This window comes from Pseudophryne corroboree, chromosome 6, assembly GCF_028390025.1.
Source record: "Pseudophryne corroboree isolate aPseCor3 chromosome 6, aPseCor3.hap2, whole genome shotgun sequence".
In the NCBI taxonomy this organism is placed as follows: domain Eukaryota; kingdom Metazoa; phylum Chordata; class Amphibia; order Anura; family Myobatrachidae; genus Pseudophryne; species Pseudophryne corroboree.
The window spans coordinates 783,808,884-783,832,406 of NC_086449.1; the positions used below are offsets into that span (position 1 = coordinate 783,808,884).

General features: G+C 43.7%; 1 long non-coding RNA gene across 1 annotated transcript in view; it reads right to left on the reverse strand.

Moving 5' to 3' along the window:
• LOC134935728 (uncharacterized) overlaps positions 1–23,523 on the reverse strand; it is a 218,803-nt gene that overhangs the window by 103,269 nt on the left and 92,011 nt on the right. The window contains exon 2 of the long non-coding RNA XR_010180373.1: positions 3,201–3,400. This is a non-coding gene — a long non-coding RNA (uncharacterized LOC134935728). The remainder of the gene's footprint in view (positions 1–3,200; positions 3,401–23,523) is intronic.

Below are 23,523 nucleotides of genomic sequence, written 5' to 3' on the forward strand. Positions count from 1 at the left end.
AAGCCTTGGAGACAGATAAAGTGGAGAGATAAAGTACCAATTAACAAGCTCTTGTCATTTTTAAACACAGCCTGCAACATGTCAGTTAGGAGCTGATTGGCTGGTACTTGCTCTCTAATTTATCTCTCTCCAAGGCTTAGCAAATATACCCCATAGTCTGTTGTATCATTCAACCAGTTACTGAGCCCTGTGCTGACCACGCCTCTGACCTCACTCCCTGACCAATTATACAGCACAGCCCGGAGTGTCCTTAGGATGTTCAAGGGTTCTGCCCAGACTGCAGGGTCCCTGTCTGGAGCATCTAAAGGATGCTCCAGGTGGCACTGTAGCAGAGATTCTGGCTATGGGATGCCAATCCAGGAGCCCTGCTAGACAGATACAGGGACTGTTGGATATTGATGGAGCTCTGCGCTCTGTGTGGCCGCACTGTCAGCAAACCCCTATTTATTGAGGAAATCTTGCACAGGCTCCTGGAACAAGTGTACACAAATACGAGAACTGATTTGTAACCAAACTAAATTCATCTCCACTTGCAACTGAGTAGCTTATGCTGAATTCCTTATGTGCACCACCACTGCTAGAAGAAAACAGCTCATGCGTAAAACACTATAGAATATATTAACAAACACCCTTGGTACAGTGGGAATACTTAAATAAGCATCTTTTGGTGGTACACCACTAGTCCCCATAAGCCCAGGCATGCCTAAACTGTTGTGGTATGCTAACACTTGTAGAAATACAAGTCATAGCATACCCATGGCTGCCAAAGAATTAAAAGATCTATAAGAACTACAATTACTACTTTGGAAAAAAAAAAACAGAAAATGAAACACACACACATAAACCACTTTTAATCAAAATAAAAACTGCCCCATAAACTCCTTGGCTTCAACTTTATTGATCATCTCACTCCCGTTTGGACCCTGTTTTTTTCTTGCTACTTGGTGATCCATTAGGAAAACAAATTTAAGAAAATTCTTGATACTTAGACTGTCCTGCTGCCTATCACTTTCTTCTCTCTGTGACTCTTCAGAGGATGGGAAAGCAACTCTGCATTGGTTAGTAGGAGTGAGATTTCACATCAGGAGTCATCATAATGAACTACTGTACATTCAATGTAGTTTATTGAGAAATTCTGGGTGTGTTGATAGCTTTATTGAATTGGCCTACTTACAGCTTTGGAATGGTGACTATATTTTTAGGCATGTGCCACAGCATGTCCTTCTGCACATATGCTCAGTTCAACTGGATATCTTGAGTTTCTGTGTGCTGTGCAGTGTGTTGATTTTACCATTGAATTCTTATCCAATGATAGTCACCATCAATGGTGGCATCTGTGCTCAGCATTGATGGCATGAAACCATTGACAGAGAGGCACTGATGGTTAGTACCATTAATGGCCATCCCTGCAGTGTGGCACCACAGGCCACAGGCCAATCTGGTAGGGGGAGGGGATTTGTGTAACAATGGGGCTGGGGCAAAGCTTGGTGCCTCCCATGCTAGGAAAAAACTATCACTGACAAACTGTCATCCATGATGGAAAACCGTTGGATTTCCGCAATCGACGGAAAAACATCAAACAGTTGAAAATCATCTACAGTATGGCTGATGGCTATCCCTAGTTTTGTTACTACTCATTACTAAACTGTTTGTTTCCTGATTTGTTCCTGCTAGTAACATCAACCTATGACCCATATTCAGGCTCTAAACCAATGTCACCCTTCCTAAATAAAGTACAGTCCCTCTCTATGCTTAATTCATGTTTCTGCTCTTGGTTCCTCTTGTGTTAGTGCTTACCTAGGATAAAACTTTGGCCCTGCAGTTAGGACTGCCACTTTGTAAGGTTATTAGGTGAAGAGTATACACTCATTTAGACTCCACACCACAGATGAACCAACCACTAGTTGCAGAAAATAATACCCTGATATGATTTTTATTCTGGTAATTAAAGTATTACTATATGTTACTTTACTACTTGCTTTATTGTTTTGAGATGAATATCTATCCAGTTTTTGGAATGGTCATGGCCATGGGATCTAGTTTTGCCAACAAGTACTCCAACATCTTTATGTCTAAGTTTAAGGAGATGTATATATACACAGTGGGTCCTATTTGACAACAGGCATTCCATTTGTGCTCCTACAGTGCATAAGTCAAGATTGTATTGTGCTCTAATGACCTTTATTTTAACTTTTAAAACAATACTGTCCTTTTGATGGTTTTCTAACTACGTAATCTCATATTTAATTTTTACTTATTTGTTTGGGGTGTTGAGTATTAGGTTCTGTGGTCAAAATAGGCTGGAAACATGCATTTTTATGAAACCAATAGACTGACATAGATTATTATTATGTGACAGTTCCCATTTAACAAGTTCAATGGGTAAATAGGAACAGACTAATTTTACTAGGTTTAAGAAGTTGACAGTAATCCCTCATAGATTAGTCAACTGAGACTGATGGACAGAGATTAGTCAATTGAGACTGAAGTACATGGTATTAAAATTTTCACAATAATATTCTCCAAAACAAATGTTGGTTAAGAAGAGGTTGGGGAACGAGACTAAGCAAATATCCAATTTACAAAAAGAAAAAAAATACACATGAAACCATAAACAAAGAAGGCATCAAACAAATATATCATTTATGTCCAGGAATAATCCTTTTTACTGAGAAAGCTTTAGAATGTAATTTGTAATTCTAATCCTTAAAGACCTGACTGTGGCCACCCAATCATATCTTCCAGGTAATACAGATTTTGACAGAATAGTTAGAGTAAATGTTGATACTAGGAGAATGAAAAAGAAAATATTTTATCATCACATATGAATGAGAATCTTTCAGATGGCACAGAGTAAGGGGGGATGCTCAGGGGGTATAGAGTAAGGGGGGATGTTTGGGGACACAGGGTAAGGGGGATGCTCACAAGGCACAGGGTTGGGATGCTCAAGGGGGCACAGGATTGGGGAGAGCTCAGGGGGACAAAGGGTAAGAGGAAGAGCTCATGGTGACACAGGATAAACAGGGGATGCTCAGGGGGCACAGTATAAGGGAGGGGAGCTCAGGGTAGTGGAGACAGAACCCCCATAATTACCAGGAATCCTTTGGCAGGTGGGAGCCCCGACTGGGTGAGGCAGCAGTGAGGTGCTCTAGCTGGTGACAGAGACAGGCCACCCCCTGATCCCTAGCATCTCCACTCACCTCAGGTGCAGCGGGCATATCCTTGGCAAATATACATCCTGAGAGGCTCCAGAGCAGTGTGCACATCCTGCAGAGGAAGCCAGAGCAGAGCGGATCGGCCGGCGCTCCCTCACTTCTCCCCCATTATGTGGCGTAGATGTTGGGGCCAGCAGGTGAGGGCAGTGACAGGTCAGCACTTTTTTCCCCAGTAATGCACGTCTCTGTCGGATATAATAGTGGCCTGTTACCATAGTAATAATAATAATGATGATGATAATAATGATGATAATAATGATGATAATAATAATAAAAATAATAATAATAATATCTAATTTTAACATACAGATGTAATGTTTATGATATGTTCTACTTATGAAGGCTCTCTTGCTTCACAGTAGTACATTCTTTAAACATAAAAAATATATGTCTTTACATAACGTTAGCTACTACAATGGATTCTAAACAAAACACTATAAAATTGAGTATATTCTCCACATTCCATGGAAAATTTTAATGGAGATTCTGTATATACAGTACAGTCATTTTCTGATATGTTAAATGATCTACAGAAGGGCAAAGATTAGGTGTGTGATTAATGCCAGCTGCTACAATCTTCAATATTAGTTGACTCATATTATGGACTCATCATTCATCGAGTCACTATCTGCCAAGCCCTTTCCTTTCCATCTGTCTTCCCTTCCTTTACATATCTGTCCTTCTCTTTCCACCGTCTCATCCATTCTCCTTAGCTTTTTCACACTTCTCTTTTTCTCTATCTCCCTTTTTTTTGTCTTTGCCTCTTTTTAGTTTCTCTCTTTTTTTCTTCTCTTGCCCCCTTATGTTTTTGGTTTTTCAGTGTTTATTTCTCAATGATACAGTTAACGCTCAGTAATAAGGATTCTTCTATAGTTTTTCAGCTATAATTCTATGGGCATGTTTTTTGGCATGGCTACAAAATTGTTAAGCATTAAAAACATATACAGTACAAAAAGGAAATGCTGACACTGGAAGCATTCATCAGATATTGGACTAATCACTAGATGATTGTATTATATACTGTAAGGCACTAGGGGCCTGATTCCGAGATGGACAGGATTGCAGAGCTGCAAACAAACAAAACTGAGTACCATCGACAGTTGTGAATGACCCAGGGCTACTCAGAATAATGAGAATGCAGTCACCCTGGGCGTCATGTTTTCAATCGTAGGAATCGCAGCTGACGTCAGATGCATCCCCCAAAAATGGCCATGACACCTGCGTTTTCTCAAAAAGTCCCCACAAATGCCATGTGTATGCCCACGAATGCCCGCCGCATGTCAATGAGCCTGCAATCGCATCCCGCCAAGATGCGATTGCAGAAGAATAGCAAATTGTGGGTCATGCACATGCAATGCATTCGCAGCACATGCACAGTCATCCGATAATCGTCCGATCTGCGTTTTTGCAATTGTGCAACTGAAGCTGAATAAGGCCCAATGGCCCTCATTCCAAGTTGTTTGCTCGCTAGCTGCTTTTAGCAGCATTGCACACGCTAGGCCGCCGCCCTCTGGGAGTGTATCTTAGCTTAGCAGAATAGCGAACTAAAGATTAGCAGAACTGCTACAAAATAATTCTTAGCAGTTTCTGAGTAGCTCCAGACCTACTCACAGATTGCGATCACCTCAGTCCTTTTAGTTCCTGGTTTGACATCACAAACACGCCCTGCGTTCGGCCAGCCACTCCCCTGTTCTCCAGACACTCCCGCGTTTTTCCCTGACACGCCTGCGTTTTTTAGCACACTCCCGGAAAACGCTCAGTTACCTCCCAGAAATGCCCCTTTCCTGTCAATCATTCACGATCAGCAGTGCGACTGAAAAGCGCAGCAGGATCCACAGCAAAACTGCTAAGTTTTTAGTTAAATAACTAAGCGCATGCGCCCTGCGTGCCTTGCGCATGTGCAATTAGCAACAAATCGCAGCATAGCGAAAATCGGCAACGAGCAAACAACTCGGATTGACCCCCAATGTCCCTAATTTGCAGGTTTAGGGGTTCATCATCGTGCAGGTTTGGATGCAATTTTGGTATAATCACATAATGGGCCAGATGCAAATCATACAGTATCACATCCGCTATCTACCGTCTAAAGTGACGGGAGATAGAGAGGCGATATTCAATTGTACCCCTTTATCGCACTGATCGTGCTCATTACAGTCTGGTTTAGGCGCGCCAGGTGCCTAAACCTGACAAAAGTAAGAGGTGCGATCATGTAGAGACCTGTTTGGGCGCCCAAATGGGTCTCTTTACATGTATTTCAGCTCACTACCTCCGGGGGTAGTGAGCTGAAAATAGGATTTTGGTACCTACAGGTAAATCCTTTTCTCGTAGTCCATAGAGGATGCTGGGGTCCACATTAGTACCATGGGGTATAGACCGGTCCACCAGGACCCATTGGCACTTTAAGAGTTTAAGAGTGTGGGCTGGCTCCTCCCTCTATGCCCCTCCTACCAGACTCAGTCTAGAAACTGTGCCCGAGGAGATGACATACTTCGAGAGAAGGACTTAACGCAGATAGTGGTGAGATTCATACCAGCTCACACATACAAGGCACATCAAGTCAACTAGCTTGAACTAATCAGCAAACGGCTGAAACATTACTTACACAGAAACTATGCAGTACGCAACTAAACGAAGTGGCACTGAACCAAATAACATATGCAGGAAAACAAAGCGCTGAGCGGGCGCCCAGCATCCTCTACAGACTATGAGAAAAGGATTTACCCGTAGGTACCAAAATCCTATTTTCTCTAACATCCTAGAGGATGCTGGGGTCCACATTAGTACCATGGGGATGTACCAAAGCTTCCAGAATGGGAGGGAGAGCACGGAGGCTCCTGCAGAACTGATTGACCGAATTTCAGATCATCCGAGGCCAAAGTATCGAACTTGTAGAACCTTGCAAATGTGTTCGACCCAGACCAAGTTGCTGCTCGGCAAAGTTGCGTTGCCGAGACACCCCGGGCAGCCACCCAGGAAGACCCCACCTTACGAGTAGAATGGGCCTTAACAGATTTTGGACACAGCAGTCCTGCCATAGAATAGGCATGCTGGATAGTTAACCTAATCCAGCGAGAAATAGACTGCTTAGAAACAGGACACCCAATTTTCTTGGGATTGTATAGGACAAACAAAGAATCCAACTTCCTCTGACGAGAAGTTCTCTTAACATAAATCTTCAGAGCCCTCATGACATCCAAGGACTTTGAAGTAATCGAGGAGTCAGTAGCCAGTGACACCACAATTGGTTAGTTGATATGAAATGCCGACACAACCTTTGGAAGGAACTGCTGACGAGTCCGGAGCTCAGCTCTATCCTCATGGAAGATCAAGTAAGGGATTTTGCATGACAAAGCCCCCAGCTCAGAGACCCGTCTAGCAGATGCTAAGGCCAACAAAGTCCATGTAAGAAATTTGAGCTCCAGCTCCTGTAGAGGCTCAAACCAATCCGACTGGAGAAACAGCAACACCACGTTAAGGTCCCAAGGCGCCGTAGGCGGTACAAAGGGAGGTTGGATATGCAGAACTCCCTTCAAAAAGGTCTGAACTTCAGGGAGGGTAGCCAATTGTTTCTGAAAGAAAATGGACAGGGCTGAAATCTGGTCCTTCACAGATCCCAATCTCAGTCCCATATCCACTCCTGCCTGCAGGAAGAGGGGGAAACGTCCCAGTTGAAATTCCATAGCAGGAAACTTCTTGGACTCACACCAAGAGACATATTTCTTCCAAATACGATGGTAATATGTAGCCATTACCCCTTTCCTAGCCTGAATGAGGGTAGGAATCACTTCATTCGGAATATCCTTCCGAGCAAGAATCAGACGCTCAACTTCCATGCCGTCAAACGTAGCCACAGTATATCTTGATAGACGAACGGACCCTGCTGCAGCAGGTTCTCCTGAAGAGGAAGGGGCCTTGGCTCTTCTTGCAGTAGATCCAGAAGGTCCACGTACCAAGCCCAACTTGGCCAGTCTGGGGCAATGAGGATCGCTCGAACCCTTGTTCTCCTTATGAGCTTTAGGATTCTTGGGATGAGTGGGAGTGGTGGAAACACGTACACTGACTGGAGCACCCACGGAGACACCAGGGCGTCCACCGCCACTGCCTGAGGGTCCCTCAACCTGGAACAATAACGCCAAAGCTTCTCTTTGATACGAGAGGCCATCATGTCTATTTGGGGTAGACCCCAAAGATCTGTTACCTCCTTTTACTCCTCCGGATGGAGGCCCCACTCTCCCGGATGAAGATCGTGTCTGCTGAGGAAGTCTGCTTCCCAGTTGTCTACTCCCGGAATGAAGATGGCTGACAGCGCCAACGCGTGCTTTTCTGTCCAGAAGAGTATTCTGGTGACCTCTGACATCGCCGCTCTGCTCTTTGTTCCGCCCTGTTGGTTTATGTAAGCCACTGTAGTTATGTTGTCCGACTGTACTTGAATGGCCCTGTTTCTTAGAAGAGGGGCTGCCCGAAGAAGACCGTTTTAGACGGCTCTTAGTTCCAGAATGTTGGTGGGCATGCCAGCTTCCATGCTCGACCATCTTCCTTGGAAGGTCACCCCTAGAGTGACTGCTCCCCAGCCTCGGAGGCTCACATCCGTTGTTTGCAGGACCCATTCCTGAATTCCGAACATGTGGCCTTCCAGGAGGTTAGGTAATTGTAGCCACCAGAGGAGTGAGATCCTTGCCCTTGGCGACAGACAAATTCTCTGATGCATGTGGAGGTGAGAAACCAACCACTTGTCCAGGAGGTCCAGTTTGAAGGTCTGAGCATGAAACCTCCCGTACTGTAGAGCCTCATAGGAGGCCACCATCTTTCCCAATAGGCGAATGCATTCATGAAAGCAAAGAAGTGTACAGATGGCGCTTCAACTCAAAGGTGCTGCAGTCCACCAGCCGGGATGGTAACCGATATCCCAAAATAGTTCAGTTTGTGCTCTAGAGTTTGCTGTGGTGCGCTCCCTGGGTTACTATAGACAATGTTCTCAGTCCGGAGAGGGAATGTTCGTATATATTGTTGAACCTTCTATTCAGCAACACTTTCCCACTCCAATTTAAGTGGTGTCCCCAAAATAAAAGGAAAGTATATAGTGAAGTACAGTTTATCCAAATTTTCTGACAATTGACAATATAGCAAATCACATGAACTCTATATATATATATATATATATATATATATATCAACAGGAAGTGAATAATTAAAAACTGGAATCCACCATGAATTGGCAGACCCACATACCGGAGTTTGTGGGGTGTCAAAGGTGCCCACCCAAACACGTGAGAATGTCGATTTGATTACCTTATTAAACACTCTAAGAGGTTAAGAGACACAGTAAGCAATTGGCGTACGAGGTACCGTAAGGGTACGCTCTTAGCGTAGCGGACGCTGTATCGGGAGCGTGCCGCTCGAGCGACACAAACGCTCGCGAGAATACGCTGTTGGTATCGGGCACACTATAGGTGAGCGACTACCGTAATGATACGCTAACAGCGTAGCGGACGCTCGAGACCACGAGGAGATCACGAGCGGCGCAGACGCTCACCAGATAACAATCAGTAAACCTTGTATGTTACTCACAGGGAGGATATTCTTATTCTGTAAACCTTATACTAAAACACTGTAGTGATATAACGCTGTTTAACCTTATAAATACTAAAGCTGTTTGAGCGATTGAGACGCTCCTATTACCCCTTGCAATATAATGAACACACAATACCGTGTTAAGGGTCCAACACCTTTTACTATCACGAGTCTTAAGTTAATTCAAAAAGGGGAAAACAGTTCACAAGTCATACGCTACAAACTAACATATAATTCTAACAGAGTATCTAGACAGTAACATGCACAATAGAGAACGATCGCATTACAAATACATAGACTAAGTGTGAATGGCTAACAACATACGGGTAACAAAGTGGCAACAGAGAAACATACCATACGGGGAACACACGCAGGCGCAACCGGAATCCAGTCCTCAAATTATCAGCGATAACTGTTGAAGAGAGAGAGTACTGGCTGGCCTGGGGACGGTGACCCTTATATACACTGCACACAATACAGTACAATGGTCCCTATATTCTTATTGTTCATTGGACACAGGAATTCGTCTTCGCACTAAAACAAAAGGTCATAGGTTGATTCATACAGGTGGGCTGTGACTATTTCCAACTGCTCAGGTGGGTGGGAAACTAGGTTTCCCGCCGCATGGATAAGTAAGTGCAAATAATAGTAAAAGTACATAAACTTCTTATGTCCATAACTATTCGCACGAGCGATTAATTCGCTTCAAACCAACACCGGAATATTGCTAATTAAATACTCTTCCGATGGATACTAAACACCACTGTATAACCCTTGTCTGACCCTTCGTATCAAACAAAGAGGGATCTCTCTGTCCATGAACATGCTATGTTAACTAAACTTTCAGATTCTATCAAAGGGACCATAATCTACAAAATACATTATATGTTAAAAATATGTAACGATTGAGTCGCACGCTAGGCGCACATAAACTCTACCGTAAATGCGCATACCGCGCGCCTGCGGGTGCACGTAACAGCCGGTATGCGCACGCACGGGAGAGCGTACGCATGCGCAGCGGGGACATGTATGAGGTGCAAATATGGCAGTGTGCATCATGATATTTTTCTGACTTTGACACACGCTTGTAGTATCACTTCCTGGAATTTGCGGTAATAGACAGCAAGTCTCCTCCAATTAACTCCACCACTTCACCACTCCATTTTGAGTGGAATACCCAAAAAATAGGAGGAAACAACGATATATAGTGGAGTACTGTTTATTCCAATGTGCAAAATTTTCTAACAGATATCGCCTTAAATAAATCTCATAAAACAAATGTGCAAATCAGTAGCAAATAAATAAATAAAATCTGAAATCCACCACAGATTGGTGGACCCACGTACCAGAGTTAATGGGGTGTCAAAAGTGCCCACCCATGAACGCTTAAAATGTCACTCCCCAGGATTTGCAGCAACAATCAGCGGATTCCCTCTGGCATCGGAAGGTCCCTCCAACCAGTCACCAATGCGTTTCTGCCCTATAAGGGCCTTTGTCAAGGTGTGTGGTATGTTAGGATGTGAGGGCTTTATAAACCCCGCTCTGTGATCTGATTGGAGGGATTTTTCAATCGGGATATCCCAAAATGTTAGGGACTTGCCCGACTAATGAGGTCACCTGGACGCGGTGGGCAAGCCGTTACTTATGGCCATAACTATGCGAAGAACCTCGCTTAAAATGCAAAATTTTATTGCAATTATTATTATTAATAATTTGGTAATGTTTGAATTGTGCACCTGCAACCTTTTTCTTTGTATGCAGTTCTACTGAAAGGTCTCCGCAGGGTCGCACCTCTCATTACCGGTGTGCACCCCAGGACCCCTCCCCTCTATAAGGGCCTTTGTCAAGGTGTGTGGTATGTTAGGATGTGAGGGCTTTATAAACCCCGCTCTGTGATCTGATTGGAGGGATTTTTCAATTGGGATATTCTTTAATATACCCTTCTTTTTTATAGACTAGTTCATGGTGATTATGGTAGGTCCTAAATAGTTTAATAATTGATGATCTACCGCTGATTTCATATTTAAAACCATATTTATTCATACGATCGCATGCGTTCCATAGTCTATGGAACGCATGTCTCTTCCTGTTTCCGGGTCGTCACGTGTCCGGATGCACCGCGTCTAGCGCTCCGGCCCACCGTGACGCACATCTCCGCCCTCATTCCAGGAACTAAGACCTTTTCACTTCGTGGAACGCGCAGCCAACTTGCGTTCCACTCGTATGTAAATCTGCTTTATCACAATTCCGGGCTGTGGAATACATAGATCGCATAGTTCCTCTTATAAATTCATTTCTATTTGTCATAACAGACTGAGAGCTTTAATACTCAATGGAGATATTAAAAACATACTTTTAGAAACCATCCTAAAAACGTAGTTAAAACATATCACGTACAATAAATAGAAGGTTGAATAGTGTCATAAAAACCATTTCAGTTCGAAGTCCATGTTTAACCCTTTGGGGTTAAGGGTACCCATTTCATATATAAGTTTCATTTCGGTTTGTGCTAATATTTCTTCCCCATTGTTCCTTCTCCATTGATTTTGCACAGCTCTAATCCCTATAACTTTAGTTAAACCTTCACATTTATTATAATGCACTTCCTTAAAATGATTAGAAACTGAGTGAGTGATGAGGCCTTTTTCTATATTTCTGACGTGCTCTGCCCATCTTATTTTAAGAGGTCTAGATGTACGTCCGATGTATTGCAGGCCGCACTTACATTCCATTAGATATATACAGTTTTTAGTATTGCATGTAATGAACTCTTTAATGTCATATTTTATTCCTGTAGATGAAGACTGATATTGTTCAATTTTTGATACCTGTGTTGTGTGGGTTTGACACATCTTACATAAACCACACCTGTGGAAACCTTTCGTCTTTATTCTATTAGATTTTTTTGGGGGGATGGCACTTCTAATGAGTTCTGCCTCAGATTTGAGGCTCTTCGATAAATTAATTTTGGTTTGGACGGTATCATAGGTTTTAAAATAGGATCGCGTGAAAGCAGATGCCAATGTCTTTTGACAATCTTTTCCATATCCTTATACTGACTATTCAAAGTTGTGATAAAGGGCAATTTAATTTCTTCTGACTCACCTCTTATTTAGGGTCTGAGGGTGTCTTCCCAGTCTAACAGTGCAAATTTTTCAATATGTGTATTCATGGACTCCTTCTGATATCCTTTGACCTTTTACTTTTTGGTGAGTTTTAGATTTGAAGTTTTAGATGATTGGCTGACTTAAAATCTAAAACTCACCAAAACATAACTAAAACTCAAAAAACAGCCATAGAAAGTTTAAGTGAAAACACAAATATCATTATCAAACCGGCGGACAAGGGGGGGGGGGGGTATAGTCATTATGGATGTTGAGAAATACGATGACAAAATAAAAAAACAGTTGGACGATAAGGAGACATATATGACACTAAGAGGGAATCTGAGTGAGAGAATAGAGAAAAAACTTGTTCATCTACTATCCAAATATAAAGAACAGAAAATCATCATAGACAAAGAAGAACAATATATTAAAGTTAAAGATCCTAGCCTCCCAGTCTTCTATGTACTTCCTAAAATACATAAAGATGTAGAAAATCCCCCAGGTAGACCTATCATTGCAGGAACTAATTCGATCACATCTAACCTATCACATTTCATTGACTATTACCTGCAACCAGAGGTGATAAAAATTAAATCATATACCAAGGACACCACTGATGTTTTAAACAAATTACAAACAGTGTCCTGGAATGAGAACTCTATTTTATGTACGGCAGATGTCCGCAGCTTGTATACCATTATAAACCATAAGAAAGGCCTACAGGCAGTACATTACCATTTGGAGAAGAATGACACTATAGGTAATTTGATCCCCTTTCCATTGGAAAGTATTGATTTTATTTTGAACAATAATTTCTTTTGGTATAATAGGAAATTTTTCCAGCAAATAAGAGGGACCGCTATGGGGACTCGATTTGCGCCATCATATGCGAACCTCTTCATGAGTTTATGGGAGGATGTCCACGTTTGGGGCAACAATATTTTCTTACAACATATTAAATTCTGGTATAGGTTTATTGATGATATCTTCTTTATTTGGGAAGGAGTGAAGGAACCTTTAGAAGAATTTTTCAAATCCCTCAATTTTAATGAGTTTAATATCCATTTAATTTTTAATATGAGCAAGATGGAGCTCAATTTCCTAGATCTAACCATATACATAAAGGAGGGGCAGATCCATACAAAATAATTTTTCAAACCTACAGACACCGATTCTTATATCCCTACAGGAAGTAATCACCATCCCAACTGGATTAAAAATATACCTAAGGGCCAATTTAGGTGTATGAGAAGGAACTGCACAGAAATGGAAGACTACAAGGAACAGGCTAATGATATAAAGAATAAGTTCCTGGTAAAAGGATATCATAAGGAGTCCATGAATACACATATTGAAAAATTTGCACTGTTAGACAGGGAAGACACCCTCAGACCCTAAATAAGGGGTGAGTCAGAAGAAATTAAATTGCCCTTTATCACAACTTTGAATAGTCAGTATAAGGATATGGAAAAGATTGTCAAAAGACATTGGCATCTGCTTTCATGCGATCCTATTTTAAAACCTATGATACTGTCCGAACCAAAATTAATTTATCGAAGAGCCCCAAATCTGAGGCAGAAAATCATTAGAAGTGCCATCCCCCCAAAAAAATCTAATAGAATAAAGACGAAAGGTTTCCACAGGTGTGGTTTATGTAAGATGTGTCAAACTCACACAACACAGGTATCAAAACTTGAACAATATCAGTTTTCATCTACAGGAATAAAATAGGACATTAAAGAGTTCATTACATGCAATACTAAAAACTGTATATATCTAATGGAATGTAAGTGCGGTCTGCAATACATCGAACGTACATCTAGACCTCTTAAAATAAGATGGGCAGAGCACGTCAGAAATATAGAAAAAGGCCTCATAACTCACTCAGTTTCAAATCATTTTAAGAAAGTGCATTATAATAAATGTGAAGGTTTAACTAAAGTTATAGGGATTAGAGCTGTGCAAAATCAATGGAAAAGGAACAATGGGGAAGAAATATTAGCACAAACCGAAATGAAACTTATATATGAAATGGGTACCCTTAACCCCAAAGGGTTAAACATGGACTTCGAACTGAAATGGTTTTTATGACACTATTCAACCTTCTATTTATTGTACTTGATATGTTTTAACTACGTTTTTAGGATGGTTTCTAATATTATGTTTTTAATATCTCCATTGAGTATTAAAGCTCTCAGTCCATTATGACAAATAGAAATGAATTTATAAGAGGAACTAATGCGATCTATGTATTCCACAGCCCGGAATTGTGATAAAGCAGATTAACATACGAGTGGAACGCAAGCTGGTGCGCGTTCCATGAAGTGAAAAGGTCTTAGTTCCCGGAATGAGGGAGGAGATGTGCGTCACGGTGGGCCAGAGCGCTAGACGCAGCTTATCCGGACACGTGACGACCCGGAAACAGAAAGAGACATGCGTTCCATAGACTATGGAACGCATGCGATCGTATGAATAAATATGGTTTTAAATATGAAATCAGCGGTAGATCATCAATTATTAAACTCTTTAGGACCTACCATAATCACCATGAACTAGTCTATAAAAAAGAAGGGTATATTAAAGAATATCCCGATTGAAAAATCCCTCCAATCAGATCACAGAGCGGGGTTTATAAAGCCCTCACATCCTAACATACCACACACCTTGACAAAGGCCCTAATAGGGCAGAAACGCATTGGTGACTGGTTGGAGGGACCTTCCGATGCCAGAGGGAATCCACTGATTGTTGCTGAAAATCCCGGGGAGTGACATTTCAAGCGTTCATGGGTGGGCACTTTTGACACCCCATTAACTCTGGTACGTGGGTCCACCAATCTGTGGTGGATTTCAGATTTTATTTATTTATTTGCTACTGATTTGCACATTGGTTTTATGAGATTTATTTAAAGTAATATCTGTTAGAAAATTTTGCACATTGGAATAAACAGTACTTCACTATATATTGTTGTTTCCTCCTATTTTTTGGGTATTCCACTCAAAATGGAGTGGTGAAGTGGTGGAGTTAATTGGAGGAGACTTGCTGTCTATTACCGCAAATTCCAGGAAGTGATACTACAGGCGTGTTTGGGTGGGCACCTTTGACACCCCACAAACTCCGGTACGTGGGTCTGTCAATTCGTGGTGGATTCCAGTTTTTAATTATTCACTTACTGTTGATTTATATATATATAGAGTTCATGTGATTTGCTATATTGTCAATTGTCAGAAAATTTGGATAAACTGTACTTCACTATATACTTTCCTTCTATTTTGGGGACACCACTTACATTGGAGTGGGGAAGTGTTGCTGAATAGAAGGTTCATCTATATATACGAACATTCCCTCTCCGGACTGAGAACATTGTCTATAGTAACCCAGGGAGCGCTCCACAGCAAACTCTAGAGCACAAACTGAATGCATTGATGAACCGACACCCGGGGTGGCTTGAAGACACCCCGGACCATGGATTGGATCACAAACACCTTGTCCCGCGGAAGGAACACCCGCTGTACTTCCGTATCCAGGATCATTCCCAGAAACGACAATCTCTGGGTCAGTTCCAAATGTGACTTTGGAAAATTCAGAATACACCCGTGACCCTGAAGCAGCCGTGTTGTGAGAACAATGGATTGCAGCAACAATTCCCTGGACGATGCCTTTATCAGGAGATCGTCCAGATAAGGAATGATGTTCACGCCCGGTTTTTGGAGTAGCACCATCATCTCTGCCCTCGGTGCTGTGGAGAGGCCGAACGGCGGAGCCTGGAACTGAAAATGACAGTCCAGCAACGCGAATCGGAGATAAGCTTGATGCGGTAGCCAGATTGGAATGTGAAGGTAGGCATCCTTGATATCCAGGGATACCAGGAATTCCTCCTCTTCCAGACCTGATATCACCGCCCTGAGAGACTCCATCTTGAACTTGAACTCCCTAAGAAAGGGTTCAATGATTTTAGGTTCAGATTGGGCCTGACCGAACCATCCAGTTTCGGTACCACGAAAAGGTTCGAATAGTAACCCTTTGTCAGCATGTGCGGTGGTACTGGCACAATGACTTGTGCCTCTACCAGCCTTTGAACAGCCTCTTGTAGCACTGTGCTGTCTTCCAACAGAGTTGGTAAGCACAACTTGAAAAAACGATGAGGAGGGAGACTTTGAAATTCCAGCCTGTATCCCTGAGTGACAATATCCACCACCCAGGGATCCAGGCCGGAGGAGACCTAGACATGACTGAACTGTCTGAGTCTTGCTCCTACGGGCCCCACCACCGGGCCATCCCATCCACCATCATGCGGAGGACTTAGGGGTACCTGAAGCAGGCTTTTGTTCTTGGGAACCTGCAGCAGCAGGTTTCTTGGACTTAACCTTACCCCCCCTGACGTAGGTACCGGATGATTTGGCCTTTCTGGATTTGCTGGGCCGAAAGGACTGCTGCAAAGCTGAGAAGGACCTCTTTGGAGCGGGAGCTGCTGAGGGAAGATACTGAGACTTACCCACTGTAGCGGTAGATATCCACGCGTCTAGGGCTTCCCCAAAGAGAGCTTGATCTGTTTAGGGCAGCGACTCCACACTTTTTCAGGATTCCGCGTTGGCCGACCACTGGCAGAGCCACAGTCCCCGACGAGCTGAAACAGACATGGAAGAAATTTCTGCAGCCATGAAACCTGCAGAATCATGAATGTTGCGTAAATACAATGCAACGTCATCCCTATCCATCGTATCCAAATCCTCCATCAAGGCAGCCGACCACTTCACTATAGCCTTAGCAATCCATGCACTAGCAATAGTGGGACGTAATATAGCCCCTGAAGCAGTGTACACTGATTTCAGAGTATTATCAATCTTTCTATCCGCCGGCTCCTTTAAGGCGGTAGATCCCGGTACCGGTAAAACCACCTTTTTTGAGAGTCTAGATACAGATGCATCAACAATTGTCGGGTTTTCCCACTTTTTCCTATCCTCCTCAGGGAAAGGAAAAGCCACCAGAATCCTCTTGGGGATCTGAAACTTCTTTTCAGGATTCAAGCAGACCTTTTCAAATATAGCATTCAGCTCTTTTGACACAGGGAAGGTTAGTGAGGCTTTCTTGTTTTCCATGAAAAAATCCTCCTCAACCTGCTCAGGTGTGGTATCATTAACATTTAACACATCCTTGATAGCCTCTATCAACAACTACACCCCCCTTGCAAGAGATGCGGACCCCCGCAATACATCCCCATCACCATCTGTAGTGTCAGAATCGGTATCCGTGTCATCTTGTGTTACCTGCACAAGAGCACGTTTGTGGGGGTATATAGAGGGGTGACCTGAGGTACCTGACAAGGGCCACACAGCCATAGAGGACTGCAATACCTGGGTTGCTGACTCATTACTGGTAACCCTGTCAGAAATTTGAGTAATCCAAGTCCTGATAGAGGAAAACCACTCTGGTTCCCTTGCTGGAATCTGTGCTAAACCAGTTCTAACCTGATTACATGGAATGGGATCATCCTGGGAGGATAAATCCTCTGCAGCATATGACACTGTATATCCCTGGACATTGCTGCTGGTGACCACCAAACACACCACACACACACAGGATGGGGTAAGACAGAGTTTCCCCCCCAAGAATGGCAAGAGAGAGACAGAGATTGGAGCCAACCCACACCAGCGCTTAACAACAGGAGAAAACCCCCTTACCAGCGCTGACTTGTGCACCTTAATAGGACACACAGTCAAACAATTAGCCTCCCCTCCCTTCTACAACCCCCTGGTACCGTTACAGTAATCTGGAGCTGCTGTGGAGGGACCAGGATCTTCCTTCAGCAAACAGCATGCAGGAAAATGGCGCTGGAATGCTGCAGGGTCCGCTCTGAGGAGAAGCTCTGCCCCCTTCATGGCGCTGTCTTCCCGCTCAACTGAGTTTGAAAATGGTCTGAGGAGTTGTGCTGGCTGGGATTCCTGGGGCCCGACAGGCTTGCTGACCAATTGTGAGGGGTAGGCGCTGGCCCAGGGCGCCCCTCACAGCGCTGCACAGTGTGCCTCTGGAACCATCCTGGAGCGCGGTTAATACCGCGCTCCAATCCCTGTTGTTGCCATCTTCACACTGACTCACCGCTTGCTAGGGGGGTCGGTGACTAACTCACCACTTGCTTCAGCTCTGTAAGGGGTCGGCGGCATGCTGCTGGGGTGAGCGGTTCCCCTGCGGCGGAGACCGATCAGCCCCTATGGAGCTCAGTGTCCAGTCAGCGGAGTCAATGGCTCAGACCCCGCAGGGCGGACATCGCTCCCCCCCTTAGTCCCACATTGCAGGGAGGCTGTTGCCAGCAGCCTCCCTGTAAAATAAAAAACTCTAAAACTAAACTTTATTAGGAAAGCTCAGGAGAGCTCCCCTAGCTGTGACCGGCTCCTCCGGGCACCATTTCTAAACTGAGTCTGGTAGGAGGGGCATAGAGGGAGGAGCCAGCCCACACTCTTAAACTCTTAAAGTGCCAATGGCTCTTGGTGGACCAGTCTATACCCCATGGTACTAATGTGGACCCCAGCATCCTCTATGACGTTAGAGAAATGAAGTTGTCGCGCCCATCAGCAGTAACATTATAATACCGCCTGCGGGCACAATCGCAGCTGGAAAGAGGGACGGAACTTTTGAATCCTGCCCAATGTGTCACAAAAAAATCCACCATATTGGTACCTGTGCATTGTTGGCCATAACTTGTTCCCCAAGTGTCAATATGCCCTGGCAGCCTTAACTTTAGGCATAATGGGGCTTTCTAGTAGCTGCAGTTTGCCACAGCTACAGCAACAACAGTTGGGGAAGATCAATAGTGTTATCAACATGGGCTTGTTATTTTTTTTTATTTTTAGAAAGGGCATAATTTTCTGCCAGCTCGAACCAAAAACTTTTTGCATTTCCGTACAGCTCTGCAAGAGACCCTTTGTCTTGTCCTTGCACAGAATAATGTTTATGTACAGTACTTCTCAATAAAGGACCTTAAGAATAATCTGCATAACTTTTCTGATGTGACATTTCTAAAACATTTGCAATTTTATCATATTTTAACATTTTTGCTAGTAACACTACAATAATATATTTTACTCCCTGTTTTGTAAAAATACACGTTCTGGAAAAAGTATTTCATTTATCAAGTGTAAAGTTTAAGGAAATTTTTTTCACAACCAAAACATTATATATTTTTTTTTGTATTACCAGAAAACCAAACCTTTCAAAGCCTGTGTAGTTTATAGAAAAGAATCAAAGATTCATTAAAATTAAATGAATGAGGTCTTACGCCTTGTGCAAACATTTTACTGCTATCTTGGTTTTTAGCTACAGTACTTCATGGATAGATTAACTTTTTGAATTAAGAACATATGAAAGTAACTCGAAAGTGTAGTAATTCGATGCTCAACAGAATGTATTCAATGAAAATATTAAACCATATACAGAATGCTAAGCTGAGGTAGGATGACCAGATGGATACACAGTTTCTCTGAGAAAGGGTAGTATTAAAGATTCCTGAGGAGAAGAATTAAGACACATTGGGGTATATGCAATTCACGGCGAATCGCGGCAATTTTTCGCCGTTTTTTTTTCCAGCTCAATTCGCCAGGTGAATTCTGGCAGGTGGCTGCCGGAATTCACCATATTCAATGAAAAACGGATTCGCCAGAACCGCGGGCGAAAATCGGCCGATTTGGCGGATTTTGCCGCGATTTTAAAAAACGGGAAAAAACGGGAAAAACCCGGAAAAAAAATGGCGTGGGGTCCCCCCTCCAAAGCATAACCAGCCTCGGGCTCTTCGAGCTGGTCCTGGTTCTAAAAATGCGGGGAAAAATTGGGCAGGGATCCCCCGTATTTTTAAAACCAGCACCGGGCTCTGCGCCTGGTGCTGGTGCCAAAAATACGGGGGACAAAAAGAGTAGGGGTCCCCCGTATTTTTAACACCAGCATCGGGCTCCACTAGCTGGACAGATAATGTCACAGCCGGGGGTCACTTTTATACAGCGCCCTGCGGCCGTGGCATTAAATATCCAACTAGTCACCCCTGGCCGGGGTACCCTGGGGGAGTGGGGACCCCTTCAATCAAGGGGTCCCCCCCCCCAGCCACCCAAGGGCCAGGGGTGAAGCCCGAGGCTGTCCCCCCCCATCCAATGGGCTGCGGATGGGGGGGCTGATAGCCTTTTGTGATAATGAAAAGAATATTGTTTTTTCCAGCAGTACTACAAGTCCCAGCAAGCCTCCCCCGCAAGCTGGTACTTGGAGAACCACAAGTACCAGCATGCGGGAGAAAAACGGGCCCGCTGGTACCTGTAGTACTACTGGAAAAAAAATACCCAAATAAAAACAGTACACAGACACCTTGATAGTAAAACTTTATTACACACTACCGACACACACATACTTACCTATGTTGACACGCCGACTGCCACGGTCTCCGACGATCCGAGGGTACCTGTGAAAAAATTATACTCACCTTCCAGCGTCCAGAGATACATCCACGTCCAGAGTATAATCCACGTACTTGTTAAAAAAACAAACCGCAAATACCCGCTCCATACCGGACTGAAAGGGGTCCCATGCTTTCACATCAGACCCCTTTCTCCCGAATGCCAGGACATCACGTGATTCCTGTCACTGAAGTCCCTTCAGCCAATCAGGAAGCGCTACTTCCGTGGCGCTCACCTGATTGGCTGTGCGCTGTCTTTGCTGTGACAGCGCATCGCAAAGCCGCTCCATTAGTTTCAATGGTGGGAACTTAGCGGCTAGCGGTGGGGTTACCCGCGGTCAGCCGCTGACCGGCGGGTGACCTCATCGCTAGCCGCCAAGTTCCCACCATTGAATATAATGGACGGGGCTGTGCGATGCGCTGTCTGAGTTCAGACAGCGCACAGCCAATCAGGTGAGCGCAACGAAGTTGCGCTTCCTGATTGGCTTTAGAGACCTTTGTGTGACAGCTGTCACTGACAGGTCTCATTCGTGGAAAGGGGTCTCATGTGTCAGCATGGGACCCCTTTCAGTCCGGTGGCCCGTGTGTTCGTTTTCTTTTTTTGCCAAGTACGTGGATGTATCTCTGGACCATGGCTGAGGTGAGTATATTGATCTTTTATTTTCAGGTATCCGTGGATTCTACATGGAGAAGAGGACCGATGTCGGCGTGTGAACTTAGGTAAGTATGTGTGTGTCGACGTATGAAATAAAGTTTTACTGTCACGGTGTGTGTGTCCTGTTTTTATTTGGGTATTTTTTTTCCAGTAGTACTACAGGTACCAGCGGGCCCGTTTTTCTCCCGCATGCTGGTACTTGTGGTTCTCCAAGTACCAGCTTGCGGGGGAGGCTTGCTGGGACTTGTAGTACTACTGGAAAAAACAATATCTTTTTATTATCACAAAAGGCTATCAGCCCCCCCATCCGCAGCCCATTGGATGGGGGGGGACAGCCTCGGGCTTCACCCCTGGCCCTTGGGTGGCTGGGGGGGGGGGGGACCCCTTGATTGAAGGGGTCCCCACTCCCCCAGGGTACCCCGGCCAGGGGTGACTAGTTGGATATTTAATGCCACGGCCGCAGGGCGCTGTATAAAAGTGACCCCCGGCTGTGGCATTATCTGTCCAGCTAGTGGAGCCCGATGCTGGTGTGAAAAATACGGGGGATCCCTGCTCGTTTTGTCCCCCGTATTTTTTGCACCAGCACCAGGCGCAGAGCCCGGTGCTGGTTTTAAAAATACGGGGGATCCCCTGTCAATTTTCCCCCCACATTTTTAGAACCAGGACCAGCTCGAAGAGCCCGAGGCTGGTTATGCTTTGGAAGGGGGACCCCACGCCATTTTTTTTAAGGATTTTTCCGTTCCAGCAATAAAAAATAATAATAATAATAATAATATTTTAAAAAATATATAAATAATATTTGTGCCTCCAAAAAAAAAAAAAAAAAAGTACCTAATCCCTTCTAATATAAATAGATCTGCTATTCCCAAAAAAAACACACAAAAAAAAACATGTTTAAAATTTTTTTATTTGTTTTCACCCTCCAAAGTGTGGCGGATTGAAAATGACGAATTTGCTGTCTAAAAGCACTGCTGTCGAATTTCCAAACTTGAATTGAATATGCTTTGGTCGAATTGCAGCACTTGTATCATTGCAGAAAAGTCGAATTTGCAAAAATTCGAATTTCAAAAAGTCGAATTTTGAAAGTCCGTTTTTTGGTCGGAAAGCACTGAATTGCATAGGCAAATTTTTTTTTTGGTCGAAAATGACCCGAAATTCGACAATTTCGGGAATTCGACCGCAATTGCATATACCCCAAAGGCATGTAGTATAATATTTTTAGCTGGTATATTTAAAATCCAATAAAACTGATGCTTAGAAATATCATAGAAATTGCATTAAAATACATATGACTATAAACAGAAACACTTTAAACACAGTTGAATGCAGGGGTGGAACATCTATAATCTCGGGTAGTGCAGACTCTGTAGGACTCGCCTGCACTGCCAAAGCTCTGTGCGGCAGCTGTGGGTTTGCGGACAATTTCTCAGCTCCTCTGGCTTACTGAAGCTCCCTCCAGTGGTCAGGCCATGTCTGCTGTCATTAGAGAAATTGAAGATTTAGGTGGTTTTAAAGGCTTTGGCTGTGGGTCAAAGCTTCTTTGTTTCACTCTTTCAACAGAGCTAAGTAGTTTACAGTGTATGTATTTTGTATTGAGCTGGTTTTGTTTTTCTGTCCTCTTCATCTACAGTATCTTGGTTCGGTTTTTTGCCTTTTCTCACTTTATTCCACCCTGCATAGCACCCGCCATGTCACCAGAAGAGGGTGAAGTCTATCAACCATTTTAGGCATCCTTAAGGGGAATCATCAGAAACCCTCCAGACGGGCTCTGGATATTTTCCTCTTTATTCTGTAGTAGCTACATAGTTGCTACACATATCACTGCAGGGGACACTGGTTCAGATATACCTGTGTCTGCCCATCCATGCCATATAGCTGGGCATACTCTTAGGTGCATATATACTCACAAGTGGTCTCAGGTTCCTGTGCTACCTAATGTTGGGGTGTATCCTCCCCAGCTGATAGCTCTGGTTCCTTGTGCATATATCTGAGGAATGGACATTGTCCAATTTGATGAAAGATATTCTCAAACTGAGTAATTTTTGCTCTGGAAATCTGGGGCAATCGGTTGAGTAATTGCAGTATCATGCTGAGGTGTGATAAACGTGCTGTTGTGCATATGATAAATTGGCAGCATGCTTCCTCTCTCCTGATTTTGCATTTGCTCATGTAGCTAATATTGCCCTGTTTGTGATGTCATATTATGTTTAAAGCTTGTTAAATGCATTGCGTGGAGTTCAGTGGGTAGATTTAGAGCTTTTGCTCCTGATGCTGAAGAAGTTGGTATGCTTTGCCCTTCTTATGCTTGGCAGGTGATCAATGAATGCTTTAGCAGAATGAGCTCTGGCATTATGATAGCTTATTGTATCTGTCTGGCATGGAAAGAGTGGGTTTTTTCCCATACAGTAACTGCAGACATGGAGATAAAGGTGGGCAGCAATCAATGTTTTCTTTTATTTGGCATATCTCTTTGTCTGGCAGATCCATGGCTTATGTAGCTCGTTCCTTATTGGGAATTTCATTATATTGCAAGTTAAAGGGCCTTC